This window comes from Ptiloglossa arizonensis, chromosome 1, assembly GCF_051014685.1.
Source record: "Ptiloglossa arizonensis isolate GNS036 chromosome 1, iyPtiAriz1_principal, whole genome shotgun sequence".
Lineage (NCBI taxonomy): Eukaryota > Metazoa > Arthropoda > Insecta > Hymenoptera > Colletidae > Ptiloglossa > Ptiloglossa arizonensis.
In genome coordinates, this window is record NC_135048.1 from 23890192 (window position 1) to 23903128 (window position 12937).

Consider the following 12937-nt stretch of genomic DNA (forward strand, 5'->3'; position numbering starts at 1 on the left):
CACAGTACGGGACTGTCAAGCAAAGTATACGACAGGTTGAATAAATGGTGCCCGCCGCGGGAGCGCCACGAAATTAGCGACTTCCACAATTTCCAGTACGGAATGGGACTAATTACACGGGAGTAAGTAGACGTACGGCGCAAAATATTGAACCTTCGCCCGGGACGGAAACCGACTGTTTATCTCTTTTTCAATGATTAACATAAACGTATTACCAGGGATTTTTACTACTCGTTAGAACTCACCGAGGCCGACCGCGACCGGCTGTGATAAATGCACGAGTGATTTTCACCACGCGAGAAAAATCCTGTTAATCGTTAATTTACGCGCCAAGAAATCTAGGTTAACAACGAAGTAACCGTTTCCGAAAGATTTCGACCGTTAGACGCGTATTCGGTCCCGGTGTATTCCTTCCAGCCCTCCCGGTATAAATTCGGAGATTCGAACCATGAAAGCGTACTTTACGATGACTTCTTTGCCCGATGGCGCTTTTTATATTCCCACACGGTTGACATTCTGAAACGACGTAAGCACGGTTGAACGCACAATAGAGAAGACCGCCACTGTACGGACAACGTATACACGGTGTATACGACTCGAGAATATTAGCCCCTGTCGTCGCGGAAGATCGATCGCGTGATATTGATAAGTGCCGCTAGAAACATCTTTTGTTTCGCGTCGTGGGAAGAGCCCGACGAAGTCGCAGAAACCGACGCGTTCGACGGAGTACCGGTGTCGCACCGAATCCAAGGAATCAACGTTCCCGATTTTCCACGCAACGCCGATTCCACGTATACACGCGCGCGTTCCAAAGCAACGGAGACGAGCGCGCGAGCTGTCCCGTTGAAACTAGATTCAAATTTCGCACAAGCGCTAGCTCCCGGCCAGATACGTTGCCCCTCGTTTTTCAAAACCGGCGAGATTCGATTTGAAAGTTAAATCGAGCTTACCGGTGTCACCGGTACCGGGAAGAGGATTTTAATTGAAATTTTGCCGAAGCCGCGAGAGAGCAGAGGCACGCGAAAACGAAAGAGGCAGACAGAGAGAACGCGAAAGAAGAAGAAAAAAAAAAAGGACCAACGGTTGTACGGCGCATGCGCGTGTCCCACGAGAACCAAGATCGAGTGTTTTAAAAACACGCAAGAGGCGACGAGTGGGATTTCAAGGTTAGGCGGGCCGAGACACTCGAGGTTAAACGGCGAACGAATGAACTTTTCTTCCGTCGTTGGGACGCGAATTCGACAAAGTCGCGTAAAACGCGATCCGTTTACGCGGTGGAACGCCCGTAAACGATGCACCGGTATCGCACGAATTAACGTCCATCGATAACTGCTCCTCCTCCCGTTTACTTCGCGAAAAACATCGTCTATCGTTACGCGATAAATATTACCTACAGAGTTGCACCGCACTCTATAGTATTTTATCCAAAACGTGACGCGATTAACGTTTCGATATTTGTCGTATTATTTTCGTTCGAAGCCTCGTCTAATCCCACAGATCCCGTACGAAACTATCTTATTTACGAACTGCGTTTGTACTTTGTTCGTTCGTTCGAATCGGTAACGCGACCGAAACGATCGTATTCGTTCATCGGGTACAATCGCAGCCGGTATCGATGACGAAACCAAATACAGCTTATCGAGCAAAGTCGATAAGCTGTTCCGAAAACACTATCGCCCGGGAATAAAGGCAACGACCGACAACGGAGACACGGGAGTATTCACCTTTTTTATAAACCGGCAAAATTTTGGCGATTCTCGAGTCGCCCGTGTAATCCAGTTCTTGGCAATCGCGTGCTGCTCCTCTTCTTCGGTGTCCTCTTGCCTGGATATTTCGTCTCGTTTGCACTTAATCGCGGTGTCGCAGTTTACTGCTTGCCCACTGCCCTCCCCCCTCTACAGGCCTTTCTTTCTCTTCTGCACGATCCTAACCTCACCCCGCACCGGCACACAACTACGACACACCGTGGCACGACCACACTCCACGAGCACGAACGGAGAACCGTAGTAGGCGCACCTCCGAAGAGAGATCAGAAAATCACCGCTGCAGCTATATTCCTCGTCTTCTTTTCTCCCCTTCTTCCTTTCCTCGCTTCCAGCCACGACGATCCAGAAACTATTCTCGAATATCAGACACTTTCCGGTGCTCCTTCTCGCGCCGACTTATCTTTGGCAAGGAATCTACGCGCCACACGCATATGTCACTCGTCCAAGGGGTAGGGTGGAGAGGGGCCGTACGCTCGAAAAAGGAACTGCACGCGCGCGCCGCTCTTTCCTCTTTCTTTCCCTGTCTTCCTTACACGCTCTCGTTTCTTCCCCTCTCCTTTTCTCGCCGCGTTCTACCTGTCAGCGATGTGATAGCCGTTGTGTTGCAACGTTGCCGGGTCAAAGAAGGCTTTTTCCATCGGCGTGCTCGAATTTTCCGTTGCCGTTTCGGCGAACGTGCCGCGAGGAATTCTGGCCGCGAAAGAGCCGGTACCGTAGCCCCCCGTACAGTTCCCTTCCCACACGGATCTCATGCGTGTCTTCAGGTTAGGTATCCCGCGTTCGAGCGACCGTTGCTGCTGGGTAAAACAGCGGCGTACGTCAATTGCCAACGGATCGTCGTCGAATCGACATTACTTCGACGCGGATCGCGGCCCGTGTATCGATTCACTCGCGGTTTCGCGACATCGCCCGCTGCCCGGATCCGTCTCTCTCGGCTCTGTTGGTTATAACGGACAGAAAGCAGGCGGACGACTTTTTAAAAATGCCACGCACCGACCAATCACGAACACGCGCACGGAACGCAGACGGCACGAGAAGTTAGAAGAGGAGAGAAAGAAGCGGAGCCGCTATACACGCGCGCGCTTGCGGCCGCTCGTTCGTACACGCTACGCGCGCCACAGGTATACACAACACACCGAGGGAGGCGAGCGAGAGAGAGAAAGTCGGAGAGAGAGAGAAAGAGAGAGAGAGCGCGCGCGCGCACACACACGACGCGATCTCCTAACCGATGTCGATCTTTCCTGCCGTTTTCCAGCGATCACGCACGACCGCGATCGAAGGATCGACGACCGCGACCACGACGTTCGCGCACGCCACCAGACCCAGAGAACGTACTCTGTCGCGTAGCGAGCCAACGGAACGGGCTAAACGCAACTTATTTCGTGGAATGTCCGGCGCGAGTTGCGTGGCCAACCGTCCGTCCGTGCGGCTAAGGTAAGTTGAACTGAGCAGCAGCGCGCCTACGGTGAACGAGATTAAAGTCCCGTACCGGCGGAACCGCGATATCGGCCAATCAGCGCGAGGTTTTGCGCGACTCGACCAATCGTCGCGCTCGCTCACCTGGCGAACGGTTAGCCCCAGGTGCAGCCGCTAAGGCGCCATTGCCTGGCGTTGGCACGTTACCTGCTCGACTCTTGGAGGGGGGCCGTGGACGAAAGACGGAGAGGGGGCACCGGTACGCGACAGAGAAAGCCTAACTTTCGACGAGGGAAGAAAACGAAGAGAAAAGACAACGGAGAGAGGCGAATCGCCGGCGAGCATTTCGGTGGTAAGCGTAACCCCGAACGTTCGTTTTCACGAAATTTTCGCGATCGACTTTTGCGCCGCATCGTGTGTCGGACCGAGAACGAATTCGCGCGCGTTTGCCGGCTGTAACGCGGATAATTGAGTTCGAAGTCTCTCATCGTTTCTCGATGGGTACGTTTACACTGCTGCAACGTGTACATCAGGGTTTTGGTATCCACTCCGGTGCAACAAGCGACGCGGAGAGCACTGGAGCGATCGAGACGGAAAGGAACGACGGTCGGATGCAATTATTCGTAATCCGTGGCAAAATGACCGATTGATCGCACACAGAATATGTAATTTGTTTCGATGCGTTCTCGCGTGCTTCAACGAGCCGGTCCGCTCGAAAAATTGAACGTAAACGTAAGATAACCTCAAAATATCGAGAACGATTTTGTACGGATAATTTATTTATATTTTATTATCGTTGTTGTTATTATTAGCAGCATTATCGTCAATATTAACGGAAGAATTTTTTAATGCAAAATACACAATACAAGATATAAATACAGAAGTAAAGTGAAAGTAAAGTGAAAGAAGAAAGATATAGGACATACGATAGACAAGATTAAAACATGGAACAACAAAAATAGATAATAATCTTCGATGTAAGGCAGGATTAGCTGAAATTTGGACAGCCATGTCCCGAATAACGTCAACCGCTAACAATGGAACGTCATTTAGAGTATAGTTAAGCGTTATTGTACAATAGAACCTCTGTTATCCGTGCTCAATCATCCGGGCGCTCTACTGTTCGAACATTCTATTATCCGAACGTCCTACACACTTGTCTTTATCGACATTGTCTTCGTAGCATCAAAAACGTCCTCATTAAGTATCTCTCGAGGATTCGTGCTATTACGAAGAGACGTAAAAGCAGCTAAAAAGACTTAGCTAATGAAAATTTCAATAAAACCATTCGTTTATATCTCACTGTAATTTCCGTCATTATTTTTGTTATCTCAAACGTAAAACGATCGATGTCATAAAACTAAAAACACTATTATCCGAAAATTCCCTCGATCGACCAACCGTCCCGTGTCCCTTCGTATAATAAAGGAACAGGGTTCGACCCATGTCTCTCTTCTCTTGAAACCAATTAGAAAGATACTTTCGTATCCCGTACCGTTCGTCGACAATTTTACCACGGCTGTAATAATAAATACTCGTAACGCAGAAAACGATTAGTTTTCGCACTTCGGGCTTCCCGGAAGGACGGACACCCATTAGAAAAACACGTGTCCGTACAGTTTCAGGGAACGGCACGCTGCACCGGTGTTTCCCGGTATCTTATTAAAATCGAGCCTTTTCGAGTGTTTCGTAGCGTCTCGGCATTGTAAACGCACCCAATCACGAGCCCGGGCGCAACACCGACTGTACCGTGGCTTCGTAGACACGTTGCGCGAGTAACTCCGCCGGTGATATATACCTCCGTGGTGGGGGGAGGGACAGAGACGGCTGTTATCTAAATTACTCTATTTTCTCGGGGGACGCTCGCGATGGATTTTTTTTCGATCGTTCGGAACGTAGGTATCGAATCAAGCTGGGTGTTCTCCGGCTGTTTCACACTGCCCTCTTTTTCTCTCCGCGTTCCCTTCCCCCCCTACTCCCGGCTATCCTCGTCCGCGTCTCTTCCTCGTTCTTCGTACTCCCTCTCTCGTTCCACGCCGGGGAAATAAGCTCGGAACCGGAGCACCGTAACCCCCGAAACACGAGTCGTATTTAATTTCGAGATATCCATCTTTCGATCAGGACAACGGGACGAAGCGTGCTACGTGGAAACTTGCTGCCGGAGCGAGACCGAACCGAGGAAGCTCGTGCTCGAAAATCGAATACACTTCTCTCTGTTTATTGCCGCCGTGTAGCTAGCTATTGCACCTCGGGCGCTAGCTAGGTAGTGCAACCCCGTGCACGACCTATTCGTGCGTCATAAACATTTATTTATCGAACCCTCGGTTAAGCCGGAGACAAGCTGCTTTACGGTGCAGATAATCGTTAACGCGCGGGGAGGCACGAGGTTAACGGTTAAATTGTACGCTCGATCCCCGAAAACGAACCACGGTCTCTCGCAGCGAGCACAGAGGGCGCGATTTTCGTATTCGTGCGTGGCTCGATGCGTGGGACCGATACGGGGCGCGATAGGTGTTCGAAAATTGAGCGTTGAAAGTTCCGAGAGACTACGAGAGGAAAGTTAACACGGCCGGGAAAGATAAACTCTGGGCGGATATAACAGGTGGGAGCGATATGGTTGGCGTCGTTGAATGGAAGGCGTACTCCCCGTGTTCGGACGTAGTATTTGCTCATTCACTCGTTCCTATTTTATTGTGGCACCCGGCGCGGCGTTTCGTTCACCGGGCGCGAGCCCCGGCCACGTGGATTAGGGACACTGAAGATTTGTGAGAACGAGAGATACTCGATATCCGCCGCGTTGCTCGTTGGCTTTCCCTTTTCGTTCTCCGTATCGCCTCCGAGCAGCCTCCTCCGTATACAGTTTCGACGACGCAATATCGCGATACGTTTCAGAGACAGATACACGCTCGCCGAATTAGAGCGTGTAATCAAATATCCATAGAAGCCCGAACCGGGGTTTCCGCTTACCTCAATCTTCGCCCGTGCTCGGAACTGTCGCGAACGACGCGACGCGACGCGACGCGGTCCGCGTTGCGATCCTGTTTCCTCGACGTACGACTAGTGTGTGCGTTTCGGACACCCTGTACGTCGTTGACGCGCCGAAACGAGACGAATCGCCAGTTGGAAGTGAAGTTCATCGATGGTGAGTTTTTAGACTCTCCGGAGCGATGATTCCGAGAGTTCCGATCTTGTCTCGAGCTCTTCTCAGAAATGTCAAATTGAAAAGTATGGTAAATGAAAGTTTTTTCTATTGAAGAGAAAAGGGAAATATTATTGTATTTAGTACACTGGAATGTAAATAAAAAAAAAATATTTAAATTTATAAGAGAAGAAGAATATATTTGTTGTAATTATGTTTCTGACTCTCCGGAACGACGATTCTGAGAGTTTCGATCTTATTTCGGGCCCTCCTCAGAAATGTCAAATTGAAAATTATGGTAAATGAAATTTTTTTCTATTCAAGAGGAAAGGAAAATATTATTTAGTACACTGGAATGTAAATAGAAAAGAAATATTTAAATTTATAAGAGAAGAAGAATAGATTTGTTGTAATTATGTTTCTGACTCTCCGGAGCGACGATTCTGAGAGTTTCGATCTTATTTCGGGCCCTCCTCAGAAATGTCAAATTGAAAATTATGGTAAATGAAATTTTTTTCTATTCAAGAGGAAAGGAAAATATTATTTAGTACACTGGAATGTAAATAGAAAAGAAATATTTAAATTTATAAGAGAAGAAGAATATATTCGTTATAATTATTTTTCATACTCTCCGGAGCGACGATTCTGGGAGTTTCGATCTTGTCTCGGGCCCTCCTCAGATATATCAAGTCGAAAAGTATGGTAATACTGGAATGTAAACACTTAAATTTAAAGAAAAAGAAGAAAATATTTGTTATAATTATTGTTTGAGAATTTCCGACGAGGAGTAGTAATTTCCCTAAATAAACAAGACGATAATAGAAACCAGAGCAATTTCACGTATCTATCATTGGAGTTAAATTTGTACAGAGTTTCGACAGATACTGAAACTGGATGTTACATTAAATTTTGAAGATTTTGAAATAGGAGTGGGGGTAATAACGTAGAGCAAAATTGAGAACGATTTCAATGCACGACATGGAAGGCTACGATGATGTAAGGTTCGAAGAACTCGATGTAAATGAAAACGAGTGAATTAGGTCGTGTGCTTACATTAGTAACGGTACAGAATTCGAACAAGTTTGTCAATTGCAAACCTATATTTTTGTTACATTCTTACAAGAAAAGTCATCTTTCGCTTAAAGTTTTCGAATTTTAACAAATGTATTGCATTTTTAAAAATTCGAGCAAATTCGACCATCATAGGCCAATATCTCTCTTAAATTCTCATCGATTTTTACGAGAAAAGTAATCTTTCGCTTAAAGTTTTCTAATTGTAACGAATGGATCGCTTTTTTTAAAATTCGATTATCACAAGTCAGTATCTCTGTTAAATTTGATCGATTCTTACGAAAAAGTCATCTTTACTTAAAGTTGTCTAATTGTAACAAATGTATCGCATTTTTAAAAATTCGAGCAAATTCGACCATCATGGGCCAATATCTCTCTTAAATTCTCATCGATTTTTACGAGCAAAGTAATCTTTCGCTTAAAGTTTTCAGGTTACGACGAACGGATCGTTTCTCACGGAAATGTGACAATCGCAGATCCGTATTTCCGCTTGCCAAATGATCGGGCATCGACTCGATTCGAACAGGAAGAATCCACCTGACCTCCACTTGCCACGAGTATCTTCGATTACGAGCAAATGGAACAGGTTATCGATGGCAACGGACACAATTCCCCGATAACGTTTTCGATGTACAGCTGGAGCCGGACACGTTGATACAAAAGGGGACACGGTGTCTTTGTGGGGGGGCTCGTGCGGGTACGCGGGGAGCTTGTTCCATTTCGCGAATTATCATTGAGTCTCCGTTTGCATGAACCGAGAACTGTCCGGAGGGCCTGGCATTAATTACACCGGCAGGTAAAACTTGAGCTTTCTGCATTGTGAGCAGGGATTACAATGCATTTTATGCAAACCAGCTCGTAGAATAGCAGCTCGTTGAATGCCGCGGCCAATCCCCCCGCCCCTCTACGCCCCTCGTCTTCCCTGTCCCTCTCATCTCCTTTCGCTGACTCTTTCGCCCTTTCCCTCTCTTGTGTCCGGAGACTCGGTCCCCCTTCCCCTTCTTCGTTGTTCTCTTCGGGTTACAAAATAATAAACGACGTCCGAATCAGTAATCGTTTCCTTACTATCGTGTACATCGCTTCGAGCGACCGTGGCGCCTCTATCGGACGATTTCTCGGTAAATTTGGGGCAACGTTTGCACGAGCACGAATGTACACTCTATACTAAAGAACCGGAAAGGATGTTCTCGCACAGAATTCAGATTTAGCGATGAGAATATTTACAGGTTATTTCATCGGTTGTTCGATTTCCTACCGAATAAATTAACGACCGTGCAATTTACGAGCGGAAACACTGATTTCCAAGGGAAAAAAGAAACAACGAATTTCACGGTGCAACGATACAACCGTTTTAATTAAAATCTTCGAGTCGCAAACAAAAGAAATTCGGTTGCTTGTTCATAAATATCCGATTGGCTACCGTGATTGGCGCCGCCTCTGCCTTACTGGAATTTTTATCCAGAACCTGGTATTTGTTTGTCGAGAACCGAACTGGTTTTTCTTTTTTTATATACGAGAACTTTTCATTCGAGAATCGTGAACCAAACTTGTTTCGTATTCATTACATTTTTCTACGTTACTTTTCAACGCGTTTAATTACTCTCCTCCACAAATTTGAGGTTAGTTCACTCACCCTTTGAACACGAATCGCAGCCAAAAAAGATACACGCTTAATATTTTTCGATCGTCCACTTCTTTGTTTCATATTCTATACTTCTTCTCCGTTGCTTCTTTAACTAATTACTTTCATCCACAAGTTTGAGGTTAGTTCACTCACCTCTGAAGATTTATCCCAGCTAAAAAAAGATACATGCTCAATACTTCTCAACTCTCTACTTCTTTGTTTCATATTCTATACTTCTTTCTCCGTTACTTCGTAACACGTTTAACTACCTAACTACTCTTACTCACAAATTTGAGGTTAGTTCACCCTCCCTCTTTCAAACCCTCAGCCACAAAAAAATCCGCGCCAAATATTTCTCAACACTCCAAAATATTGCTTCACTAATCTCCGTTCCTTTTTAACGCGTTTAATTAACTACTCTCATCCACAAATTTGAGGTTAGTTCACCCTCCCTCCTTTAAACCCTCATACAAAAAAACATACACTCCAAATATTTCTCAACCCTCCAAAATATTGCTTCACTAATCCCCGTTCCTTTTTAACGCGTTTAATTAACTACTCTTACTCACAAATTTGAGGTTAGTTCACCCTCCCTCCTTTCAAACCCTCAACCAAAAAAAAATCCGTTCCAAATATTTCTCAACGCTCCAAAATATTACTTCACTAATCTCCGTTCCTTTTAACCCATTTAATTAACTACTCTTCCTCACAAATTTGAGGTTAGCACACCCTCCCTCTTTCAAACCCTCAACAAACAAAAAATCCGCGCCAAATATTTCCCAACGCTCAATCTCTACGACCAATTTGCACGATCGAAGATTCCGTATGCTTCCCGTTTCTAATTAAGAAACCTGCCTCCACAAGGCGAACGATAATCAAATTTCCGGCCGGTTCGTTCGTTGGGACCGCCCCGTCGGTGAAGTTTCGCCGCGAGTTGCCGTTCCACGACTTTTAAATAATTCTAAACAAATTATCGTCGGTCCAATTTGCGCATATTTTCACCCGGACATCCGACACGAGTTGTCGAAGCAATTTACCACGGTCTGCGCGCACGGAAGGCCGCCGTAAATTGCGTTCCGTCGCGTCGCGTCGCGTCGCGTCGCGCGGCCGGGCGCTCGGGCTCGCGCGCGATCGGGAACGCTTCGCGGCGTGGAAGTTTCGGAAAGGCGATTAATTCGCCGGGCGAGCATCGTCTAAAGTTACCGTTCCTACTTTCGCGATGGGGCAGCCCGATGTACGGCTTCGCGATTCTCGCTACGGAGAAATATCACCGGTCCGACGAACCGGTCGATGGGGATCGCCAAGTGAATTTCACGAATGTCGACCGTGAATGCGCGCGTAATTTAAATTATCGCATACTATTTCAACGCGGTCCTTTTTTTGCATGAAATTGAGGTCTTTCGGCACCAGTTTTGCAGCGACACGTCTGAGGCCCAAATCACTAACCAAAACGTCTTGAACGGATCCATAAGCAATGTTCAAGTCCTCTGCCAGCTCTCTGATGGTCAATTTGCGGTTTTCGGACAACATTTCTTGAATTTTATCGATGTTTTCATCGGTTTTCGACGTTGTCGGCCTGCCACTGCGTTTGTCATCCTCGACCGACTCACGACCACTTCTGAAGCGTTCGTGCCATCGAAAAACATTTGATCTCGAAAGAGTATCGTTGCCGAAACACTTCTCCAACATATCCAAGGTCTGCGGACCGTTAAATCCGTTTTTTACACAAAATTTAATGCAAACTCGTTGATGCTCAAATGATGCCATTTTCAAAATCGAAGACACGAACAAAGGAGATGTGCTCAGTACAACGTAACTTTTACAAATATCAAGCTATGATGCTGAAATTGGAAGGAAGTGTTAATGACAGATATGGTAACCTAACAAAAAAAAAAAAGAAACAATCGGGTGATTGACAGCGACACACGGAGGACAGTCCTAGAACTTTTTGATCAAGGTAGTAAAACGAGGATTCGAGAGAGAACGTTGGACGCTCCAGGGAACGTTGGACGGTTAGGGTGCTGGTGGGGTTAGAAGAGGGAGGGGAGTGTATTTTGCACGAGGGGACTCGCAATTAGCGAAACGGTCGGACAACACGCGCGAGAAAAAGTTTTATTTTATTTTTAATTTTCCTTCTTTTTTTTTCGTCTCTTTTTTTCTTCGTTTTTATTTAATGTGTTCATCGCGAGAGTCGTGGAAGCCCGGGTACGAGTAAAGCGATATTATAACTTTCTTCCACGGATACCTGGTGTCAATTAGCGAACGGTACACACTTGAGAAATTCAGCGCTCAAGAGCGACGAAATACGTTCGCGCACACTGGTCTAAGTACACGTATAATTGGCTTCGTTTTTTCTTTCTTGAGTTACTGGAAGCTCTGCGTTTTATCATTCTCTTTGTCGTTAATGGAAGTATGTATAATGGAGGAGGTAATTGTCGAAAGTGTAAGAGTTTATGCGTCGCGAACGGTGTGTCTAGCGAGCACGTCGCGGCAGGGTGTACGAACCTGGGACAACTCGCAGGACAAGGTGGCGAGTCGTTGAATTTTTCGAGTGACAGGGAAAGGAACCACGTAGCGATGAAAAGCGAGAAGAAACTGAGATATTGATCGTTATTCGAATCGGAAATTGAGAGTAAACGTGACTGTACACGTGTGATAATTTTTTCACGTTCCTTAGTTCGTTTTCCATTGTAAAAAATTTTATTGTATTATTCGTTCGCGGAAATACCGTATTGGTTGAACGGATTATCAATAAATTAAGCCAATTTCCAAGTGGCTTCGATGGTAGATTATCGCGAGAGAAAAATTCGAACGAATCGTACGCGATTTAACGATTGAATTGTAAATTCGATATTAAATTATAATAAATTAATGCATATTTCTGCTTGTATACGATAATTATTCTCGTTAAAGATCCGCGATTCGTTGAACGCAAGAACTTGGTGGAATAAATTTTTTACGAAGCGAGAGAAACTTGACTCGATCGAATAAATGTCTCGAATAAATTGCTATATGAAACCTTAGTCGATAGCTTTTAGTCGGAGTAAATTTGACTCATCTTTGATACGAAAACAGTATAAATTCTATATTCAAGTATTATTACTCTTTTGTTAACTGTATTTTTAAAAAGTTTCAAATTACAACCTTCGAATCGACGACTTCACTGTGTACTCGTATCGACCATCGTCTCTTTCCTACTTTTGTACACGACAAGCAGATTTTGTATGAATGATTCAGATACAACTGGTATCGGTTTGAGATGAGGTTGTTTATGTACAGAGGCGAAGGAATAGGTCGATGTGGACCAAAGAGCCGCAAAATCCTTTCCGTTTCATATTTAACAAAAAAGCTTTTACGAACAGACGAGAAATTCGTATTTACCAGAAAGATGAGGATAGGTCCACGCACGATAAAGGTGGTTAAACCTTTACCCTTCATTTTTTGTCTTTACCAACTTCTTAATTAATTTACAAAACAGATCTAAAAAGGGAGTCTCGATAAAGTGTTGTACCACAATATGTAACGAATATATTTTCCATTTATATTAACTATCAAAGTAGTTGTATAAGACAAGGTTCACACACGATAATCGATAAGTGGGATTAACCCTTTACCCTTCACTTTTTGTCTCTACCAACTTCTCAATTAATTTACAAAACAAATCTAAAAATTGAGTCTAGATAAAGTGTTGTACATCAACAGTGCAGAGTGTGTAACGAATATATTTTCCATTTATATTAATTATTAAAGTAGTTGTATAATAAGACAAGGTTAAAACATGACAATCGATAAGGAGGATTAACCCTTTACCCTTCACGTTCTGTCTTTACCAACTTCTCAATTAATTTACAAAACAGATCTGAAAAGAGATTCTCGATAAAGTGTTGTACCAGAGTATCTAACGAATATATTTTCCATTTA

At 45.0% G+C, this 12937-nt stretch overlaps 1 protein-coding gene across 1 annotated transcript in view; it reads right to left on the bottom strand.

Annotated features, from left to right (window-relative positions):
• LOC143146770 (uncharacterized) overlaps positions 1–3172 on the bottom strand; it is a 272791-nt gene extending 269619 nt beyond the window's left edge. Inside the window, exon 1 of the mRNA XM_076311413.1 lies at positions 1725–3172. The gene's annotated coding sequence lies outside the window, so the exon portion shown is untranslated. The remainder of the gene's footprint in view (positions 1–1724) is intronic.
• Between the last annotated feature and the right edge of the window lie 9765 nt (positions 3173–12937).